The 23,154-nt window shown below is 42.9% G+C and overlaps 1 protein-coding gene across 1 annotated transcript in view; it reads right to left on the minus strand.

Moving 5' to 3' along the window:
- The window catches only part of VSTM2L (V-set and transmembrane domain containing 2 like), a 111,249-nt gene that overhangs the window by 21,551 nt on the left and 66,544 nt on the right, over positions 1-23,154 (minus strand). The window lies entirely within an intron of this gene.

Raw genomic sequence — 23,154 nt, forward strand, 5'->3', positions numbered from 1 at the left:
GTTACTGAAGTTACAAAGACAAAATGGGACAGTAACGTTCAAAAAGAGGTATGAGCGTCATGAAACAACGGGTTGACTAATTACATATATTCATTCAAATTAAGCAAATATAGGAATACAGTTCTGCATATGGTACCAAAAAACCCAGCCCCAATAAAAATTTGCGCTAAGTGTGTGTGTGTGTGTGTGGGGGGGGAGGAAATTCATGAAAAGGCGCTAAGCTGTTAGCGTGCGCTAATCGCATTAGCACATGGTAAATTATACAAAGACACCCATAGGAATATAATGGATATCTTTAGCTATTCAATAAATGATATTCAAAGTTGGTTACTGTTTATAGAATTGGGATTGGCACCCAATTTGGGGCACGAGAATTTACCCCAACCAAAACCTGGTGTAAATTCTCGCACCTAAGTAAAGTGCAAATTTCCCTTATTCTGTAAAACTGTGCGCAAATTCCAGGAATGCCCCCAAACCATGAAAAACTATGGACTGCATTGGTCTTCATTGATCCAATTACTGTGCCTATAATATTGTTTATAACTGTGATTTTTCTTTTTAATTCATTTTCAATTTCTATTTGATTACATCTGAGTGATATTAAAAGATATTTTCAACACTTATCTCGTGTATTCATGCTTCATATTGTATTCAATTAATGTTGCCACCTCTCCTTAATTTTCACTGTGTGGAAGTCTTTGAGTGTATAGTTAGCATAATTTATAAAAGATTGTGGGAAGTCGTGCTAATTGCAATAGCAGTTTATAGGCCTACCTTTAAGGCATCTGACTCACGCCTACGAGAAGCACCTAGGCACGCCTAGGAATGCCTAAGGCCATTTCCAGCATAAACCATGCCTACATCGGCCTTAGGCATCCATGGGCATGCCCAGATGTCTCAATAGGTATCCTTCGCCCCATCAATAAAAAAAAACCCCAAAACGTACGTCCCAATTGGTCTGTTAGACAACGGTAGGACACCTACCGCTGCCTACAAACGGGACGCCATTTTTAAAATCAGGCCCTTTCTGTACTTTATAGGCATGAGCAATTAGAAAATCACCCAGGAACAAAAATCATGTTATATCATCATTGGCTACCGATGGAAGCACGCATAAAGTTTAAATTCGCCTGCTTCTGCTTTAAAGCGCTAAAAGGACTTGCCCCTAAATACATAATTGACCTTTTCTCCTTCTCTGCCAACAGACACAAGAGAAGCTCTCATTCCTACTTAGTTTCCCCCCCAGTTAGAGGTTGTAAACTGAGAAAACACCATGAACACCTTCTTTCACATCAAGCAGCATTGTGGGGTAAAGACCTAGATCAACTGCTTTCGCCCACTACTTATGAGGAATTCAGAAAACGTCTAAAAACTCAACTGTTCCTAAAATATCTAGACAACTGACCCACTCATCTTCTTTCTCCTCCATAGTGATTCCTCTGTCCTAAAGTATCTAGACAACTGACCCACTCATCTTCTTTCTCCTCCATAGTGATTCCTCTGTCCTAAAGTATCTAGACAACTGACCCACTCATCTTCTTTCTCCTCCATAGTGATTCCTCTGTCCTAAAGTATCTAGACAACTGACCCACTCATCTTCTTTCTCCTCCATAGTGATTCCTCTGTCCTAAAGTATCTAGACAACTGACCCACTCATCTTCTTTCTCCTCCATAGTGATTCCTCTGTCCTAAAGTATCTAGACAACTGACCCACTCATCTTCTTTCTCCTCCATAGTGATTCCTCTGTCCTAAAGTATCTAGACAACTGACCCACTCATCTTCTTTCTCCTCCATAGTGATTCCTCTGTCCTAAAGTATCTAGACAACTGACCCACTCATCTTCTTTCTCCTCCATAGTGATTCCTCTGTTCTATTAATCTCTTTCTCCTCAACAACGCATTTCTGGTCCTATTAACTCTCCTCTTCCCCCCTCTTAAATTCAATCAATTTGTACCTTGCTTAATCTATTGTAAACCGCATAGAACTTAACGGTATTGCGGTATATAAACTGTTATTATTATTATTATATACTGTTTTCTAAAACGCTCTAGTTGCACCTCTAACTGCTGCTACTTCCTACCAACGCTGGACTTACAATTCTCCAAAGTGACGTCAGACGTGTAACAATTGTATGATTGCCAAGAGGGAGGTACAACTTTAGTTAAGTTCTGAATTTGTTTTTTTAAAACCCCTTAAAGTGTTGAGGTCTTATTAAAGCTTACACGTGCTATTGTGTCCAAATTTGTTTGATCTTCCAAAGCTTAACCTTTAACATGCATTCTCTAATGGAAGTGGTGGCTATATTATGAGACATGGTCCCGCCCAATTTCTGCTATATTTAGATGCATCTGGATCACCTGACATTAAGGGCTCCTTTTACTAAGCCACTTAACGCACGGAATAGCGCGCGCTAAATGCCCGCGCACTAGACCTTAACGCCAGCATTGAGCTGGTGTTATTCTAGAAGCATAGCGCGTGGTAATTTTGTGCGTGCGCTAAAAACGCTAGCGCACCTTAGTAAAAGGATCCCAAAGAGTTGAAGCCACTTCAAAGCCAGCTAACTTAAAAATACCAACAATCGTCCCAAAAAAAACACAAAAATAACCTTTCAACCAAAAGAAAACCGGCAAATCTTAGTCAAAAACACTGATTAGATTCAAAGGAATGCTCCCTTTATTGCTGCTTATACTATTGATAAAACTCTGTCTATCGCTCCCACGCTCCCTTTCTTTACTGCTGTAACTCTGTTCAAAATATTGTAAATCCGTGTGTCTGCACGGGATCTTAATTTAATGGATGTGAACCGCCTAGAACTTTTTGGGGTGTGGCGGTATACAAGAATAAATTATTATTATTATTATTAAAATGTTGGTTATAGAAGGACGCTTTCGAGACCTGACTTACACGAGGCTATCCAACCCTTTTTAAAATAAGTTTTGACCCCCTTTTATGTTTTGACCTTCTTTGTCTTTTCTATATTTATTGTAGTTCAAGTTTCGAGTTTATTAAATTTTGATTTTACGCAATATCCAATATTTCAATGCGTATTACATAGTTGTAATGTACAATAAAAACCAGGGATGACAAATACAAATACAAATGAGACAAAATTATACAGACTAATCATTATGTTCTATTAATACAAACTGGAACAAGTAGGTAAAAGGTAGAAATACAATTTATAAAATTAATTAAAAAAAAAAAACATTTAAGGTTTGTACATAAGGATAGGGTCAATTTAGAAAAAAATATGAAGAAAATTAATTGATAGAAAAAGCTTCAATTATTTTAAAATGATTCAAGGAAAGAGGTAATGTTAGGAATAATTAATCAGTTTAAAAGTAGATAATTTTTAATATGAAGAATGTATAAAGATCCAGATTAATATTAATGATCTTTTGAAAGAAGAGAAAAAAGAGGATTAAGATTAAAAAGCACTTATAGTTTCCATGTTGATGTCCTACTCATTTGATTCTTTAGAGAATAAGTACTGTGTTTATTACAATTATCTATCTATGTTCCTCCTGCTCTCGTATAGGTTTGTTAATGTCTCTGTTTTTAATGTATTCAAATATGGTGGACTCGCCTTTTATTTGTACATCGCTTTGAATTATGATATTTCAATTGAATCAAAATTTTAATAAAACTTGAAACTTAAAATGTGAAAACCTAGAGTTTGCATGAAAACAAATTATAGCTGGTTTCTCACTTCAACAATAACAACAAAATTCTGAGATGCCAAATGCATGCTTGAGTTAGGAGATTCTCTACATCACCTTGGGTGTTTAGGTTTGTTTGGGTTTTTTTTTTTTTTAAAAAAGGTGATGAAAATCAATCATCAATTAACTTTAGGAAGGGGAAGTCATGTTTGACGAATTTACTTCAATTTTTTGAGAAGGTGAACAAACAAATAGATAGCGGAGACCCGGTGGATATAATTTACTTGGACTTCCAGAAAGCGTTCGACAAGGTCCCGCACGCAAGGCTTATGAGGAAAGTACTAAGTCACGGAATAGAAGGGGACGTACTCAGATAGATAGGCAAATGGCTAGAGAACAGATTGCAGAGGGTAAGCATAAATGGGAATTTCTCGGACTGGGAGAAGGTGACTAGCGGCGTGCCCCAGGGCTCGGTTCTGGGGCCCATCTTATTCAATATCTTCATAAATGACCTGGAAGAGGAAACAACAAGTAACATAATCAAGTTTGCAGATGACACAAAACTATGTCGAGCAGTTGGGTCACAAAAGGACAGCGAAGAACTCCAGAAAGATTTGAACCAGCTAGAAAAATGGGCAGAAAAGTGGCAGATGAAGTTTAATATAGAAAAATGCAAAGTGATGCACCTGGGTAGGAAAAACAAGGAACATGAATATAAAATGTTAGGTATAGCATTGGGCAAAAGCGAACAAGAAAGGGACCTGGGGGTACTGATAGACAGGAACCTGAAGCCGTCGGCTCAATGCGCAGCGGCGGCAAAGAAAGCAAACAGGATGTTGGGCATGATAAAGAAGGGGATCACGAGTAGATCGGCGGCCGTCATAATGCCGCTTTACAGAGCAATGGTCAGACCACACTTGGAATACTGTATCCAACACTGGTCTCCCTACCTAAAGAAGGATATAACCCTGCTGGAGAGGGTGCCTCGGAAAACTGGGACTGTTCACCCTCGAAAAGAGGAGACTGCGAGGGGATATGACGGAGACTTTTAAAATACTAAAAGGATTCGACACAATAGAGCAAAAAACATCGTTATTCACATTGTCAAATGTGACATGGACAAGAGGTCATGGACTGAAACCGAGGGGCAGCAGGCCCAGGACAAATGTCAGGAAGTTCTGTTTCGCACAGCGGGTGGTGGACGCTTGGAATGCTCCCCCGGAGGAGGTGGTGACTACCATTCTGGGATTCAAGCGCAAGTTGGATGCACACCTTTTGCAAATCACATTGAGGGATACGGGTAATCAAGGTCTCCATCAGGGAGCACCTGGCTTGGCCTCCGTGTGTGCGGGTCGCCGGACTAGATGAACCTAAGGTCTGATCCGGTGAAGGCATTTCTTATGTTCTTCTTTGTGTGCATATGCTCTACAAAATGTCTGCCCTCTGCCTCCCATTTCCAAAGAAACTGTCTAGCCCAAAAAGGGGTAGAAAGCTCATCGGAAACACTGATATTGCTGCAAGAATAGAGGGAGAGAGAGAAAAAAGGGATGGAGGGAGAGGGGCTGGTGGCAATCCAGTTCTTGTAGCTGTCTCTTGTATGGTATCCATGGTGCTGAAAGTTTAAGACCCTACAGCTGTTTATATCAATGAAGCTGTCACAAAGAAGCCAGAAGGCCCCAGCTGGGACATTATCAAGGATAGAGAGATGGGTTGTCACATGCTGTCTCTTCACCAGAAATCAACCACACGGAAGAGAGCTTAGAAATCGTTTTTTGTATTTGCTTCTAATCCCCACTCCCTACAGGCAATGCAAAACATGCAGCCATTCTCACAGGAGGGGATTCGGAGAAGATTCTGGCACAAGGAAGAATGCTGTTGGCAGCAGCGAGAGGAATGGCGGAGTGGCTGTGCCCGCAGTGCTTTGGAAAAGCGAGAGAACAGGATTCAACCACAAAGTCTCACCTGGCCGGTGACTGAAACTCTCACTTGGGGGCTCCTTTTACAAAGCCGCGCTAGCGGTTTTATCGCATGCACCGGATTAGTGCACGCTAGCCGGAAATCTACCGCCTGCGCAAAAGGAGGCGGTAGCAGCTAGCGCGTGCGGCAAGTTAGCACGCGCCATTCCGTGTGTTAACGTCCTAGCGCGGCTTTGTAAAAGGAGCCCTAAATCGGTTAGCGCACCTTAGTAAAAGGGGTGGCAGGTCAAATGCGCGCGGTCAAATGCGCGAAGACAGGTGAGCGCAAGACAAGAGAGCGTAAGATAACTGCGCGAAGACATAAGCGCGCGGACAAATGGGTGCTGACAAGTGAGCGCAAGACAAGCGAGCGCCAAGACATGTGAGCTTTCTGCGCGTATTTGACTATGAACTGTAAAAGGACCCCTTGGTTTGTTCCATAGAAAGTAGAAATGTACTTCTACCACCCAGCACAGCCACTGGTTGTGGGGTTTTCAAAGCCTCAGAACAAGAAAAATTATAAACATTAGTCAATCGGAGAAGGAAGAGCTGTTAGGATGAGAGGACATAAGAGAAGTGGAAAATTAGTGGTCTAAGCTGAAAGGAGCAATAAAAATGGCTACTGACCTTCAATGTGAAGAAAATAAAAACAAGAGAAAAAGGAAACCGATATGGTTCTCTAAACTAGTGGCAGAGAAAATAAAGGCAAAAGAGTTGGCTTTTTTTAAACATAAAAAAAACCCAAGAAGAGGTATACAGAAAGGACTACCAGGTGAAACTGTAAGAAGCCAAGAGAGAGAGAGAGAGACGACTGGCTAAAAATGTAAAAAAAAGGGAGACAAATTTTTTTTCAGATATATTAGTGAAAGGAGGAAGATGAAGAGAATGATGGAGATGGAGGAAAAAGCAAACATGCTAAACAAATACTTCTGTGTTCATGGAAGAAAATCCTGGAGAAGGACCAAGATTTTCTGGCAAAGTTAGACACGAGAATGGAGTAGATACCGCACTGTTCTGGCGGGTCCTATTAAGGATTTGTTCAACAAATCTTTGGAGACAGGAATGGTTCCTGGGGACTGAAGAAGAGCAGATGTGGTGCCAATTTTAAAAAGTGGTCGCAGAGATGGAAGTGGGAAACTACAGACCGATAAGCCTCACTTCAGTTATTGGAAAAATAATGGAAGTGTTTTTTTTTTGGGGGGGGTTAATAAACTTTATTCATTTTAAAAACAACCATAGTGCATTAACAAATAAACATATATAAAATAATACAATAAAAGCACTTTAAACTAGCAAGTTTACCTAAATAAGCATTTTAACCCTCCCACCCCTTTAATTAATACTCTATAAACATAATTCTTCAAAGACTATCAATAGTGTTATGACTTTTAAGAAATAACCTTATAAATCCCCACCCTTCCCTCCCACCTTGAATGTGTATAATAAAATGATCATTAATAAAACCAATCTGTACAATAAGTCATCAATGGTTCCCAAACCTTTAAAAATTTCCTATAATTTCCCTGCTGTACAGCCAACATCCGTTCCATTTTAAAAATATGGCATAAAGACTCCCACCAAAAATTATAGTTTAACCTCTCCCAAGTTTTCCAATTCCTCAAAATTAATTGTATAGCAACCCCTGTCATTATAAACAGAAGTTTATTATTGTGAGCTGAAATTTGACTTTTGGTTCTCATCATTGTACCAAATAAAACTGTATCATATGTTAAAGCTACTGGATTATCCAATAATTTATTTATTTGATTCCAAATAGACCTCCAAAATTTGAGTATCGGTGGACAATAAAAAAATTAATGATCTAAGAACATAAGAACATAAGAAGTTGCCTCCACTGGGTCAGACCAGAGGTCCATCGCGCCCAGCGGTCCGCTCCCGCAGTGGCCCATCAGGTCTATGACCTGTGAAGTGGTTCCTGACCATTTCTATAACCTACCTCTGCTTCTATCTGTACCCCTCAATCCCCTTATCCTTTAGGAACCTATCTAAACCTTCCTTGAACCCCTGTACTGTGCTCTGTACTAGCGTCCCTGCTTCAAGATGACAATGCCAGCATCTATTAGATTTAGAACTATCTAACTTATGTAATTTAACAGGGGTCCATAATGCTCTGTGTAACAAGAAAAACCAAGTTTGTCTCATTGATGCTGACATCGTACATCTCATCCTCCAAGTCCAAATTCGTGACCATTGAGACGCATTAATCTGATGCTTTATCTCAAGGCTCCAAATATCACGAAGACCATTTTTTGTTTTTTTTATTCAGAAAGCCAGATATTAATTTATACCCAGGAAATCTGTCTGGAAGCATAAGATCTGCAAACTATAATAATTTTAAAAATTTCGCCAATCAGGGAACCCCTTCTAAATGGCCTGCTTCAACTGCAACCATTTATAATTTTGAGATTTAGCAATGCCAAATTTATGCTGCAGTCGTAAAAAGTCAAGCAGTTGTCCATCTAATATCACATCATCCAGAGTATGCCCGCCTTCATCCAATGCTTCCAGACGACCTTAAATCCGCCAATTTGAATCTTGGAGTTCAGCCAGAGGGACTGACATGTCGATTTATGAATTGGAATAGATGTTAAATTATTAACGAATTTTAAAGTTTTCCACGTATCAAATAAGATTCTATTGTCCCTATATAGTCCAGGAAACTTGACACTCAAGACATGACATAACCGCAGTGGAAACATGAGTGGACAATTCTAATCTTAACCAGTCCGGAAGACTTTCCATGAGATCCGGGAGGATCCACTACATAGCCTGACGTATAATATAGGCTTGTTGATACTTATAAAAATTTCAGAAATTTACCCCTCCCTCTGCAATTGATTTTTGTAAAGATACTAAGGCAACTCTCGCATTTTTCCCCAGCCAAATAAATTTGATAAGAATACTATTCAGCTTCTTGTAAAAGGACCCCTGAAAAAACACTGGAATCATACCCATTTGATAGCAATTGAAAGTAAGGATAGTGAAATTCCTAGAATCTAATGGGTTGCAGGATCCGAGGCAACATGGTTTTACTAAAGGTATTTCGTACCAAATGAATTTGATTGAATTTTTTGATTGGGCAACTAGAGAATTAGATCAAGGACATATACTAGATGTAATTTACTTAGATTTCAGCAAAGCCTTTGGCATAGTTCCTCATGGGAGGCTCTTGAACAAATGAAGGGTTGAAGATAGGACCTAAAGTGGTGAACTGGATTAGAAACTGGTTGACGGACAGATGCCAGAGGATGGTGGTTAATGGAATTCGCACAAAGGAAAAGTGAGTAGTGCCCCACCGGTCCCTCCGCTGGTTGCTCGCAAGACCTTTTGGCCAACGTTCTCCTGGGTCTGTCAGACTGCTTACTCTGGGCTCCTCTGGCAGTTTCCAGTGCCATCACCAGTCTCTCCACCAGTCACCAACAATCCCACCGCTGGTTGCTTACCAGACCCCCTCAGCCTTGGACCTTGACTTTCCAGGCTCTTTCTTAGAACTGCTCAGGCTCCCTCCACTGGCCAGTGACAGGCACCTACATCGGCGGCCGCTTATAACAGCAGTGATAATCACATGTCAATCAGGCAATGGCACTGTTTGAAGAATCACGACTAGGTGAAAGGTAGGCGCCAGAAATGTAGGCCAGGGTTTTAAAGGCATACATTTTTGGTGCCTACCTTTCATGAGAATTGGGCCTAAAGCCACTTCCAGAGTTAGCCATGACTATAGTGGCTGGAGGTGCCACAAGGTGCCTCCTTTGTTGGGATAATGGTGCCATTTTTGGAGACGCTGGTGAGAACATCCAGAAATTGGTGCAATCAATTACTTCACTGATTGAACCAATTAAAACAATTAAGCCAGCTGGCAGTAGGGCACTTGCCTAAATTACGATGCTATTATTAGAATCAATGCCTAAATGTGCCATTATATGGGTCTCTCTCATTTGCCATGGCCATATTTTACCATGCCTGGAAAATAGCCAGTTTTCTATTTTTAGGAATTAATGGCCATGATCTAATGTTGTCATTTGCAACTGGGCCCTTACCGCCACCCACTTTGTAGGCAGTAGTAGAAGGGAGATATGATAGAGACGTTTAAATATCTACGTGACATAAATGCGCATGAGACAGAGCCTCATTTGAAAAGAAGCTCCGGAAAGAGAAGGCATAGGATGAAGTTAAGAGGCGACAGGCTCAGGAGTAATCTAAGGAAATACTTTTTTACAGAAAGGGTAGATGCGTGGAACAGTCTCCCAGTAGAGGCGGTGGAGACAAAGATTATGTCTGCGTTCAAGATAGAATGGGACAGGCATGTGGGATCTCTTAGAAAGAAGAGGAGATAGGAGATGCTGTGGATAAGCAGATTGAACGGGCCATTTGGTCTTTATCTGCCAACATGTTTCTATTACCATAAAGCTCTATGACCTCACAATGCAGGTGTAAAGAGCCTTAGCCTATAGGAAGAGGAGATGCAAATGTTAAGAGCCTTAACCAATAGGGAGAGGAGGAGAAAGTGGATGCTGTGGATGGGCCATTTGGCCTTTATCTGCCATCATGCTTCTATGTTTCTATAACTATAAAGCTCTATGACCTCACAATGCAGGTGTAAAGAGCCTTAGCCTATAGGAAGAGGAGATGCAAATGTTAAGAGCCTTAGCCAATAGGGACAGGAGGAGATAGTGGATGCTGTGGATGGGCCATTTGGCCTTTATCTGCCATCATGCTTCTATGTTTCTATAACTATAAAGCTCTATGACCTCACAATGCAGGTGTAAAGAGCCTTAGCCTATAGGAAGAGGAGATGCAAATGTTAAGAGCCTTAGCCAATAGGGACAGGAGGAGATAGTGGATGCTGTGGATGGGCCATTTGGCCTTTATCTGCCATCATGTTTCTATAACCATAAAGTTCTATGATATCACAATACAAGTGTTTAGCCTATAGGAAGAGGAGATGCAAATGTTAAGAGCCTTAGCCAATAGGGAGATGAGGAGATAGTGGATGCTGTGGATGGGCCATTTGGCTTTTATCTGCCGTCGTGTTTCTATAACCATAAAGTTCTGTGACATCACAATGCAGGTGTAAAGAGCCTTAGCCTATAGAAAGAGGAGATGCAAATGTTAAGAGCCTTAACCAATAGGGAGAGGAGGAGAAAGTGAATGCTGCGGATGGGCCATTTGGCCTTTATCTGCCATCTTGTTTCTAAGTTAGGATGCGGCGTTGCATCTGTGCTAACTGATGAGTGCAGACACTCCATCTCAGCCAAAAAATGAAATGTATTTTTTAGCGCAAGCCAATGTTTAACCATGGGCACACCTCAGTATGCCCCATGGTAAGCACATGCTAGTGGTTACCACAGCGTGGTAAATGGACTCCTTAGTGCTTCGGTGTACGTAGTTCTACTCATACTGGCCTGACTGGGGTCTTCTAGCAATGTCTTTCGTGTCTTCACTTCAGTGAACAGCACTTAATAGAAGCTGTAGGGCAAATTCAACATGCCCAAGGTTTGTTAAGCCTTAAATTCAGTTTCTTAACAAATAACTCAGTCAATATATCATTAAACATAAACGTATTTAATTTCACTGCCTACTTGGTCTGCTGATCAGATCAATAGATATAAAAGGGACAGAGCGTTAGTTTTCACTACGAAGTTAAATATGAACAAGATTTGAGATTTGAAGCAATTTAGGCTGTAGTTGGAATGATGGATCTAGGCATTAGTTCCTCGATTTAGAACCCCAGTGGCTCTTCAGGTTGGAGCATACTTTCATCTAGGTAAACATTCCATGTCTTCGGTTTCTATATCCTACCTGGACCATTCTTAACAGGCAGTATGTACAAGATTAAACTCATAATTTGACTGGGGCACATTAAGGGATTTTCCCCTCCCCCATGCAAATATCATACCGCCGGGCAGGAGGTGCTAATCAAATGTGGAACTACAGGTTCCAGCATGCATTGAGCTATGGAGCTCAGTGTTGAGTCACGCGGCGGGACTCGCAGGAGAGAGGTATTTCTATCCAGGCAAGGTTTATTCTAGAGAGGTCCCTGAGGGTGAAAGAGGAACCCCCCTAGGTTTTCCCTAGAGATAGGCGGAGACAGCCCTTGGGAAAACAGACTGATGCCTGCAGGAGTTTGGCTAAGATAAGCCCAATTCATTCTTTTTTTTGTGTGAGGTAAATGATAACAAATAAAAAATGTTCTTTATATGTAACTAGCTGATGCCCCGGCGTTGCACGGGTATTTAATTATAGCAATAACACTGTAAATGGATTCAAATAAAGATACTTTATAGTGGTGAATGAAAGTATTTTTTTACAGCTTAATAAAAAGTACAATATTCAAATTATAAAGTGAAATATTTGACAAAATGAATACAATATAACTAACACAAAACGTGATTATAAACAACAATTTTAGTTTCACCTCCTGGAGCAAGAACATATAAATTCTTGGGTGAACCCACCCTTGAGCAAGCAACATAGAGTTGTGGGCTGTGAGACCCCCCAGAACATATCACCCCAGGTAGTGAGGGATCTGCATACCAAGTTTCGTCCAAATCGGTCAAGCCGGTTTTGAATTACAGTGAGAATGGCAGCTTTTTACATTTTTTCCATTGACATGAATGGGTGAAATCTGATTTTCTGTTTGTAGCTCCGCCCACGTGTGCAGGAGGGCCGCGAGACTCCCAGAACATATCAACCCAGGTAGTGAGGGATCTGCATACCAAGTTTCGTTCAAATCGGTCAAGCCGGTTTTGAATTACTGTGAGAATGGCAGCTTTTTACATTGACATGAATGGGTGAAATCTGATTTTCTGTTTGTAGCTCCGCCCATGTGTGCAGGTGGGCCGCGAGACCCCCAGAACATATCACCCCAGGTAGTGAGGGATCTGCATACCAAGTTTCGTTCAAATCGGTCAAGCCGTTTTTGAATAACTGTGAGAATGGCAGCTTTTTACATTTTTTCCATTGACATGAATGGGTGAAATCTGATTTTCTGTTTGTAGCTCCACCCACGTGTGCAGGTGGGCCGCGAGACCCCCAGAACATATCACCCCAGGTAGTGAGGGATCTGCATACCAAGTTTCGTTCAAATCGGTCAAGCCGTTTTTGAATAACTGTGAGAATGGCAGCTTTTTACATTTTTTCCATTGACATGAATGGGTGAAATCTGATTTTCTGTTTGTAGCTCCGCCCACGTGTGCAGGTGGGCCGTGAGACCCCCAGAACATATCATCCTAGGTAGTGAGGGATCTGCATACCAAGTTTCGTTCAAATCGGTCAAGCCGTTTTTGCGTGATCGCGGCACATACATACACACATACATACCTCTGATTTTATATATATAGATTGTGTCTTGAGGGTACAGGTGCTGACCTCTCTGGGCAAGCCAGGCTAGTCTACCACAGTGGCATATACATTAATTAGGGTTACCAGATTTTATTTTAGTACAATCCAGACTCCTAGGCCCGCCCCCCAGGCCCGCCCAGTTATGCCCCTGCCCCTCCTCAGTCCCCTCCTCCCCCCCCCCTCGCTGCCTGCTCTCATTGGGCAGGAGGGTATCCGCACAGGCGTGGATGCGACACGATGACTTCACACGCACGCGTCCGCATGACATCATCGCGTAGCATCCGTTCATGCACGGATACCCTCCTGCCCGACGCAATTCCGAGGAAGCTTTTCAAAACCCGGACCAAGTGCCGGGACGTCTGGTAACCCTAACATCATTTTTTTTTTTTTTTTTAACACAATCCCAGGGCCACTGCAAGAATATTTGCCACCCTTTAGTCTTGCTTCTCTTCCCTTTCTAACTCTTTGATAATTAAAAGCAACAATCACCCCAAAACCAGCCCATAAAATACAGAATTCAGGGCTTGACAGATCTCAGGCTCCAGGTCTCCATGGCGACTAGAAATTTGTCTCTTGTGCCTATTTAAAACATCAAAAAAAAGTCTTCATTTTGGGGGGGGGGGTCTGGAAGTTTCTCCTCCCGTGTGAAGGAAAAGCTGATAGAGATGGGATTGAGTCTATATGTTGTTTATTAAAATCTATTAGGAATACACGGTTCTGTTGTGTTGGGAAGTTTCGGAAAATCAAGAGAAGTCAGTCCGTTGCCTTCTGTCTGATACTGACAAACAGATCAGTGGTGAGTTTAATTAAAAATTGAAAAATGAAGATTGCAAGGAAGGAATTTTGGATTTAGCTCAGCTTTTTCACCACGAACATGTTTCCCCGAAAATAAGACACTGTCTTATATTAATTTGGGGCTCCAAAAAGGTCTTATTTTCAGGGAGGTCTTATTTTTTTTCATGTACAATGATCACATCTCCCTCTCCTCTCCCCCAATTCTTCTTATTTCCTTTCTCTCCCCCACATGTACAGCATCTTTCCTCCCCTTTCACCCATCCCCTTGTGCAGTATCTTTCTATCCCTCCCTCCCTCCCATCCCCCTGTGCAGCAGAACCCTTGCAGCTTCTGTCCCTCCCTTTCTCCCATCCCCCTGTGCAGCATCTTTCTATCCCTCCCATCCCCCCCCCACACCGCTGCGGCGCACCCTGCACCCTCCCCTGCTGACCCTTTCATCTCTCCCTCCCATCCGAACCCCGCCCGCGAGCTGAAATACCTGGAAACAAATGGCAGCGTTGGTACGAATCACAGCACGGGCTGAATCACAGCCTGCCTTCTCATGTCCGGGCGTTCCTCTACCGCATCACTGATGATGTCATTAGCAACGCAGCCAGGAGAAGGGCAGGCTGCAATTCAGCCTGTGCTGCCGATGCTGCCATTTGTTTCCAGCTATTTTGGCTCGCGGTCTGGGTTTAGATAGGAGGGAGAGAAGGAAGGGAGAGGCTGGGGGAAGCACTGCTGCCTGTGACTAGGGCTTATTTTCGGGGGTAGGGCTTATATTAAAACCTACCCTGAAAATCATGCTAGGTCTTATTTTCGGGGAAACACGGTAGCTCTAGACTTGTAGGCGAGGAAAAGGCTGGATGATGGGTTTGCAAGCTGGGAGAGAAGGCAGTAGCGTAGTACAGGTGAGTGGCGCCCGGGGCGCTGGTGCACCACCCCTGCCCTCTTCCCTGCCCCCCTGCTGCATACACACCCCCTTCCCTTTCCCCGTACCTTTTTAACGTCTCCGGCGTGAGAAACATGCCCACATCAGCATTGCCTCGCTTTTGACATTACTTGCTAGGCGCGGGTCCCAAAAGTGATGTCAGAGCGAGCGCCGATGCTGCCACGGGCAGCAACCATGCGCCAGGGAAATAAAAAAGGTACATGGGAAGGGGCACACGCAGCAAGGAGAGGAGCGGGGGGGGGGGGTAGAGAGGAGGTGGGGGGGCCCGAGCCCTTAGCCAGATGGCGACTGGGGCGGACTGCCCCCCCCCCTTAATACACCATTGGGAAGAGGGGTGGCTGACTACTGTGGGGGTGAGAGCTAGCTGAGGTGAGGGTAGGAGCATAAGGAGTCATGGGAGCCAGATGAGAAAAACTGGGTGGCAGCAGGGTGGGGAAGAGAGAGAGTGAGGCTGGGTGGTTGTTGAGGCCAGCAGCGTGAAGGATTTTAAGAGTAAATGGGATGCTCACGTGGGATCTTTAACCCTTTCAGGACCATAAGGATCGTAGGCCAATTTTTGTGGTTTTGACGACATTTTTATGGTAAAAAGGGCTTGCAGATGCCAAAAAATTGATTTTTTTTGTGAAATATCATTATTTTTATTTAAAAAAATCACACTTCTGGCTTATGGACAGTGTGGCAAGTGAATCTTCTCGTCAATCTGGCAACGACGCTAATGAATGAATGTCGGAACCAGTTTGTTTACATAAAGGCAGTATCCTATGGAATCCGTACATATCAAATTTAGAACTGTAGACTATCCCAATCAAAATTTATAGGATTTTAAAGTTATGGGACAAATATGTCCCTTGGTCCTGAAAGGGAGTAAATTCGGGAGTGAATACTTTGGGAATGGGCAGACTTGGTGGGCTGTGGCCCTTTTCTGCCACTATGTTTCTATGTTTCTATGAGAGAGAACCTGGGTGTCCACAGAGCTGGAAAAGAGGATAGAGACTAGGTGATGACAGGGGGAAAGAGAGAGAGAGAGAGAGAGAGAGCAAGACTGGATGACAATAGGGCTAATGAGAGAGAGTGGGGCTGGTTGAGAAAGGGGCATCGCTAGCAAGCAAGGCGGAGGAGATCCGGATTTCACGGAGCTGGAGATGGCTGAGAGGAAATATACCCCTTACGGAGCCAATAGCTAATATGGCAAACTGGTTACAGACATTTTGATTCATAACATCGATGGACGATTAAGCAGCAGCTGACACGTAATATGTCAAAGACCCAATTACGGCGGGTGGCAACAGGATCTGCTCTTCTGTTGCCTGATGAAATCATGATCTCTGTGTGATTACGTTTTCTCATGTGGTAAAACATTTAAAGTTTCGCCATACTGTCATTTCATGTGCCTATTAAATCTGTGATAAGAAACTCATTTTTAAAATTGAGATTAGTGAGCAAATTAGAACATAAAAATAGCCTTCTTGGGTCAGACCAATGGTCCATCGAGCCCAGTAGCCCGCTCTCACGGTGGCCAATCCAGGTCACTAATACCGGGCCAAACCCCAAAGAGTAGCAACATTCCAGAACCTCAAAAAGTAGCAAAATTCCAGAACCGCCAACATTTCATGCAGAATCTCAGAGAGCAGCAAGATTCTAGAATCCCAAAGAGTAGCAACATCCCATACAGAATCTCAAAGAATAGCAAGATTCTGGATTCCCAAAGAGTAGCAACATGGAGAGTAACAAGATTCCGGAACCCCAAAGAGTAGCAACATTCCATACAGAATCTCAAAGAATAGCAAGATTCTGGATTCCCAAAGAGTAGCAACATGGAGAGTAACAAGATTCCGGAACCCCAAAGAGTAGCAACATTCCATACAGAATCTCAAAGAATAGCAAGATTCTGGATTCCCAAAGAGTAGCAACATGGAGAGTAACAAGATTCCGGAGCCCCAAAGAGTAGCAACATTCCATACAGAATCTCAAAGAATAGCAAGATTCTGGATTCCCAAAGAGTAGCAACATGGAGAGTAACAAGATTCCGGAACCCCAAAGAGTAGCAACATTCCATACAGAATCTCAAAGAATAGCAAGATTCTGGATTCCCAAAGAGTAGCAACATGGAGAGTAACAAGATTCCGGAACCCCAAAGAGTAGCAACATTCCATACAGAATCTCAAAGAATAGCAAGATTCTGGATTCCCAAAGAGTAGCAACATGGAGAGTAACAAGATTCCGGAACCCCAAAGAGTAGCAACATTCCATACAGAATCTCAAAGAATAGCAAGATTCTGGATTCCCAAAGAGTAGCAACATGGAGAGTAACAAGATTCCGGAACCCCAAAGAGTAGCAACATTCCATACAGAATCTCAAAGAATAGCAAGATTCTGGATTCCCAAAGAGTAGCAACATGGAGAGTAACAAGATTCCGGAACCCCAAAGAGTAGCAACATTCCATACAGAATCTCAAAGAATAGCAAGATTCTGGATTCCCAAAGAGTAGCAACATGGAGAGTAACAAGATTCCGGAACCCCAAAGAGTAGCAACATTCCATACAGAATCTCAAAGAATAGCAAGATTCCGGAATCCCAGAGTAGCAACATGGAGAGTAACAAGATTCCGGAACCCCAAAGAGTAGCAACATTCCATACAGAATCTCAAAGAATAGCAAGATTCTGGATTCCCAAAGAGTAGCAACATGGAGAGTAACAAGATTCCGGAACCCCAAAGAGTAGCAACATTCCATACAGAATCTCAAAGAATAGCAAGATTCTGGATTCCCAAAGAGTAGCAACATGGAGAGTAACAAGATTCCGGAACCCCAAAGAGTAGCAACATTCCATACAGAATCTCAAAGAATAGCAAGATTCTGGATTCCCAAAGAGTAGCAACATGGAGAGTAACAAGATTCCGGAACCCCAAAGAGTAGCAACATTCCATACAGAATCTCAAAGAATAGCAAGATTCTGGATTCCCAAAGAGTAGCAACATGGAGAGTAACAAGATTCCGGAACCCCAAAGAGTAGCAACATTCCATACAGAATCTCAAAGAATAGCAAGATTCTGGATTCCCAAAGAGTAGCAACATGGAGAGTAACAAGATTCCGGAACCCCAAAGAGTAGCAACATTCCATACAGAATCTCAAAGAATAGCAAGATTCTGGATTCCCAAAGAGTAGCAACATGGAGAGTAACAAGATTCCGGAACCCCAAAGAGTAGCAACATTCCATACAGAATCTCAAAGAATAGCAAGATTCTGGATTCCCAAAGAGTAGCAACATGGAGAGTAACAAGATTCCGGAACCCCAAAGAGTAGCAACATTCCATACAGAATCTCAAAGAATAGCAAGATTCTGGATTCCGAAAGAGTAGCAACATGGAGAGTAACAAGATTCCGGAACCCCAAAGAGTAGCAACATTCCATACAGAATCTCAAAGAATAGCAAGATTCTGGATTCCCAAAGAGTAGCAACATGGAGAGTAACAAGATTCCGGAACCCCAAAGAGTAGCAACATTCCATACAGAATCTCAAAGAATAGCAAGATTCTGGATTCCCAAAGAGTAGCAACATGGAGAGTAACAAGATTCCGGAACCCCAAAGAGTAGCAACATTCCATACAGAATCTCAAAGAATAGCAAGATTCTGGATTCCCAAAGAGTAGCAACATGGAGAGTAACAAGATTCCGGAACCCCAAAGAGTAGCAACATTTCATACAGAATCTCAAAGAATAGCAAGATTCTGGATTCCCAAAGAGTAGCAACATGGAGAGTAACAAGATTCCGGAACCCCAAAGAGTAGCAACATTCCATACAGAATCTCAAAGAATAGCAAGATTCTGGATTCCCAAAGAGTAGCAACATGGAGAGTAACAAGATTCCGGAACCCCAAAGAGTAGCAACATTCCATACAGAATCTCAAAGAATAGCAAGATTCTGGATTCCCAAAGAGTAGCAACATGGAGAGTAACAAGATTCCGGAACCCCAAAGAGTAGCAACATTCCATACAGAATCTCAAAGAATAGCAAGATTCCGGAATCCCAGAGTAGCAACATGGAGAGTAACAAGATTCCGGAACCCCAAAGAGTAGCAACATTCCATACAGAATCTCAAAGAGTAGCAAGATTCCGGAATCCCAGAGTAGCAACATGGAGAGTAACAAGATTCCGGAACCCCAAAGAGTAGCAACATTCCATACAGAATCTCAAAGAATAGCAAGATTCTGGATTCCCAAAGAGTAGCAACATGGAGAGTAACAAGATTCCGGAACCCCAAAGAGTAGCAACATTCCATACAGAATCTCAAAGAATAGCAAGATTCTGGATTCCCAAAGAGTAGCAACATGGAGAGTAACAAGATTCCGGAACCCCAAAGAGTAGCAACATTCCATACAGAATCTCAAAGAATAGCAAGATTCTGGATTCCCAAAGAGTAGCAACATGGAGAGTAACAAGATTCCGGAACCCCAAAGAGTAGCAACATTCCATACAGAATCTCAAAGAATAGCAAGATTCCGGAATCCCAGAGTAGCAACATGGAGAGTAACAAGATTCCGGAACCCCAAAGAGTAGCAACATTCCATACAGAATCTCAAAGAATAGCAAGATTCTGGATTCCCAAAGAGTAGCAACATGGAGAGTAACAAGATTCCGGAACCCCAAAGAGTAGCAACATTCCATACAGAATCTCAAAGAATAGCAAGATTCTGGATTCCCAAAGAGTAGCAACATGGAGAGTAACAAGATTCCGGAACCCCAAAGAGTAGCAACATTCCATACAGAATCTCAAAGAATAGCAAGATTCCGGAATCCCAGAGTAGCAACATGGAGAGTAACAAGATTCCGGAACCCCAAAGAGTAGCAACATTCCATACAGAATCTCAAAGAATAGCAAGATTCTGGATTCCCAAAGAGTAGCAACATGGAGAGTAACAAGATTCTAGAATCCCAAAGAGTAGCAACATTCCATGCTACCGATCCAGGGCAAGCAGTGGCTTCCCCCGTGTCTTTCTCAATAACAGACTATGGACTTTTCCTCCAGGAATTTGTCTAAACCTTTCTTAAATTGCGGCAATTGATATCATAAACTGATTTTCAGAGTGTTAGAAACCCTCAAATTCTGTACATAGCGCCTTAAGTTGTGTGCACAAATTGGCACACAAGGCCAATTCGCAAGCACAACTTAATTGTTTAACAAGACCAACAGGCGCCAATAATGGACACTTAACGACTCATAATTGACGCTAATTGGCATTAAATAGAATTAATGCATAGAACTTGGTAGGTGCATTCTATAAAGTGGTACGCATCGGTTCTAGTGCGTGAATTTGAAAAGGGGGTGTGACTAGGGAGAGGAGCTTTGGCAGATCCTGGGCATTCCTAAAAGGTTAAGCGCACTGTCATAGAATATGCCCGATCCGGGCACAACTTAGGCGCAGACATCTAGGTCTGGTTCCTTAGCCTAAGGGCTCCTTTTATCAAGGTGCGCTACGGGGGTTAGCGCGTCGGACATTTCATCACGCGCCAACCCTCGCGGCAAGCCAAAAAACTAACGCCTCGTCAGTGGAGGCGTTAGCGACTAGCGCGGCAGGCGGTTGAACGCACGGTATTCCACGCGCTAACTGCCTACCGCGCCATGATAAAAAGACCCCTAAATGTTTACACTTAAAGGTTATAACACGCACTGGCGCTAAGTGTAATTCTATAAGATGTGCGTGCCTTTTATAGAATAAAAGAATTTCATCTAACTCTTCTCTAACGCAAAATGCTAGAATTCTATAAGCATCAGCCTGTAGAACAATAGCTGTTTATTTAAACATCATTAAAAACAGAGAAAAAACAAAACACATAGAAAATATAAGCTTAAAATACCCTCTCTTTTACTAAGGTGCGCTATGCTTTTTAGCGTACGATAAATATCACGCGCTAAACACTAACTTGTGCATGTTATCCTATGGATGTGTTAGCGTTTAGCACACTTGCTGATTTAGCACACACTAAACATGCGCTAAAACGCTTAACACACCTTTCCAAATGAGGGCCATAGAGCCCTTTACTTGTGTTTTTATGATATGGCTTATATTTTCTCTATGTTATGTTTTTTATGATATGTTTAAATAAACAACTTTTGTTCTAGAGCAGGGGTACCCACACTTTTTGGGCTTGCGAGCTACTTTTAAAATGACCAAGTCAAAACCACAAAGCACACTGTACACAGAGAAAATGTTAATTATCATTTTATATTCCGGGGGGTTTTCAAAGAGGTCAAGGCAGATGACTTTATGCAATGACACCTCAGTAACAACTATACAAAAATAGACAAATATACCCCCTTCCCTTTTTACTGAACCACGATAGCAGTTTTTAGCACAGGGAGATGCGCTGAAGCCCCGCGCTGCTCTCGACGCTCATAGGCTCCCTGCGCTAAAAAATGCTATTGCGGTTTAGTAAAAGGGGGGCCATAGTGCAAAGTATAGACAGCAGATATAAATTCTCAAAACGGACACATTTTGATCACTAAATTGAAAATAAAATCCTTTTCCCTACCTTTGTTGTCTGGTGATTTCATGAGTCTCTGGTTGCACTTTCTTCCCTTCTTTCAGCCTACTGTATGCTTCCTTTCCTCCAGACCTCATTCCCTCCCTCAACTTTTTCTTCCTCTCTCCCTGCCCCCTCCCCTTTCTTTCTCCCTGCCCCTTCTTTCTTTCTGTCTGTCTTTCTGTCTCCCTGTCCCCCCCTTTCTTTCTTTTTTCCCTTCATTCTTCCTCTCTCCCTGCCCCCTCCCCTTTCTTTATTTCTCCCTGCCCCCCTTTCTTTCTTTCTTTCTCTCTCCATGCCCCCTTTCTTCCTTTCTGTCTCCCTGTCCCCCCTTTCTTTCTTTGTTTTGCTTCTTTCTTTCTGTCTCCCTGCCCCCCTTCTTTCTGTCTCACTGCCTTCCCCCTTTCTTTCTTTCTCACTGCCCTTCCCCAAACCACTGCCGCTGCCATTGGGGAACAGGAACCCAAGCCACCGCCACCCCAAGCTCTCCCTGCTTCCCGACGCAGAAGCATCGGGCTGATCAGCCTTCCTCTCCCCAACGTCAATTCTGACATTGGAGAGGAAGTTCCGGACCAGTCAGGCAGCGATTGGCTGGCCCAGAACTAAATGCAAAAGCAACGCAAGATTATCACGGAGCCCGGGATGGGCTCCGCGATTGACTCGCGTTGCCTTTGCGATCTACTGGTCGATCGCGATCGACCTTTTGGGCACCCCTGTTCTAGAGGCTGATGTGCACAGTCCCTTCCCCACTTGTTTTTGGTTCCGTTTGGTTCAGCGTGGGGTTGTATTTTCCTTTTTCTTGTAGAGAATTCTATAAACTACACACATATTTGGTAGCTGACATCAGGCGCCAGCTTAAAGAATTTTCCTTTTCACCACTTACATATTGTCCTTACAGAATGGTGTTCAGTCTCTACACTGCCACTCAGTGGGGTTGCAAGGGTAAATGGCACCCCAGGGTAAATGGCATCCCGGGGTAGTGGTGCCTCAATGTTCCCCGATCCTTCCTGACCTTCCCACTGCCGTGCACGCAGCCCCCTTCCCTTTACCCGGACCTTTTTAATTTTCCCAGCGAGAGCAACAGCACAAACTTGCTGCCCGTATCGTGTCAGCTATCCTTCTGACGTAACTTACTAGGCACAGGGCCCGGAAGTGATGTCAGAGAGAGGCGACACTGACACGGGCATCAAGTTAGTAATGCTGCTCACGCAGGAAAAATTAAAGAGATATGAGGGAAGGGGGCGCACATATATGGTGGAGAGGAAGGGGGGTGCCAGCGCCCCAAGGAAGATCGCCACTGGTCTTGTTACCATGCTCTTCTGAGTGACTGTCGGCTTTCCTCCAGTTTCTAGCTTAAAAGCTGCTGTATCTTCTTTTTAAACGTTGATGCCAGCAGTCTGGTTCTATAAAATACTGAGTAGAGTGGAAAGGGTAGATGTGAATCGCTTGTTTACTTTTTCCAAAAACACTAGGACTAAGGGGCATGCAATAAAGCTACTAAGTAGTAGATTTAAAACAAATATTTCTTCACACAACGTGTAATTAAATTCTGGAATTCTAAGCCAGATAATGTGGTGAAGTCAGTTAGCTTAACAGGGTTTAATAAAGGTTTGGATAAATTTCTAAAAGGGAAGTCCATAGGCCATTATTGAAAGGGCTTGGGGATATCCACTGCTTCTTCCTAGGATAAGCAGCATAAAATCTGTTTTACTACTTGGGATCTACCTTAGGCACTTGGGACATAGGTTGGCCACTGTTGGAAACAGGATACTGGGCTTGATGGACCTTCGATCTGTCCCAGTATGACAACTCTTACATTCTTATGTGAGCCAAGTATAGGACAGTGAAGCCATTGTGACATCACTGATGAGGTTGGCTCTTAGGTATTGGTGGAATGAGGCTTTATGACATCACAATCTCTTCTCTG

Source organism: Geotrypetes seraphini, chromosome 11 (genome assembly GCF_902459505.1).
Source record: "Geotrypetes seraphini chromosome 11, aGeoSer1.1, whole genome shotgun sequence".
Lineage (NCBI taxonomy): Eukaryota > Metazoa > Chordata > Amphibia > Gymnophiona > Dermophiidae > Geotrypetes > Geotrypetes seraphini.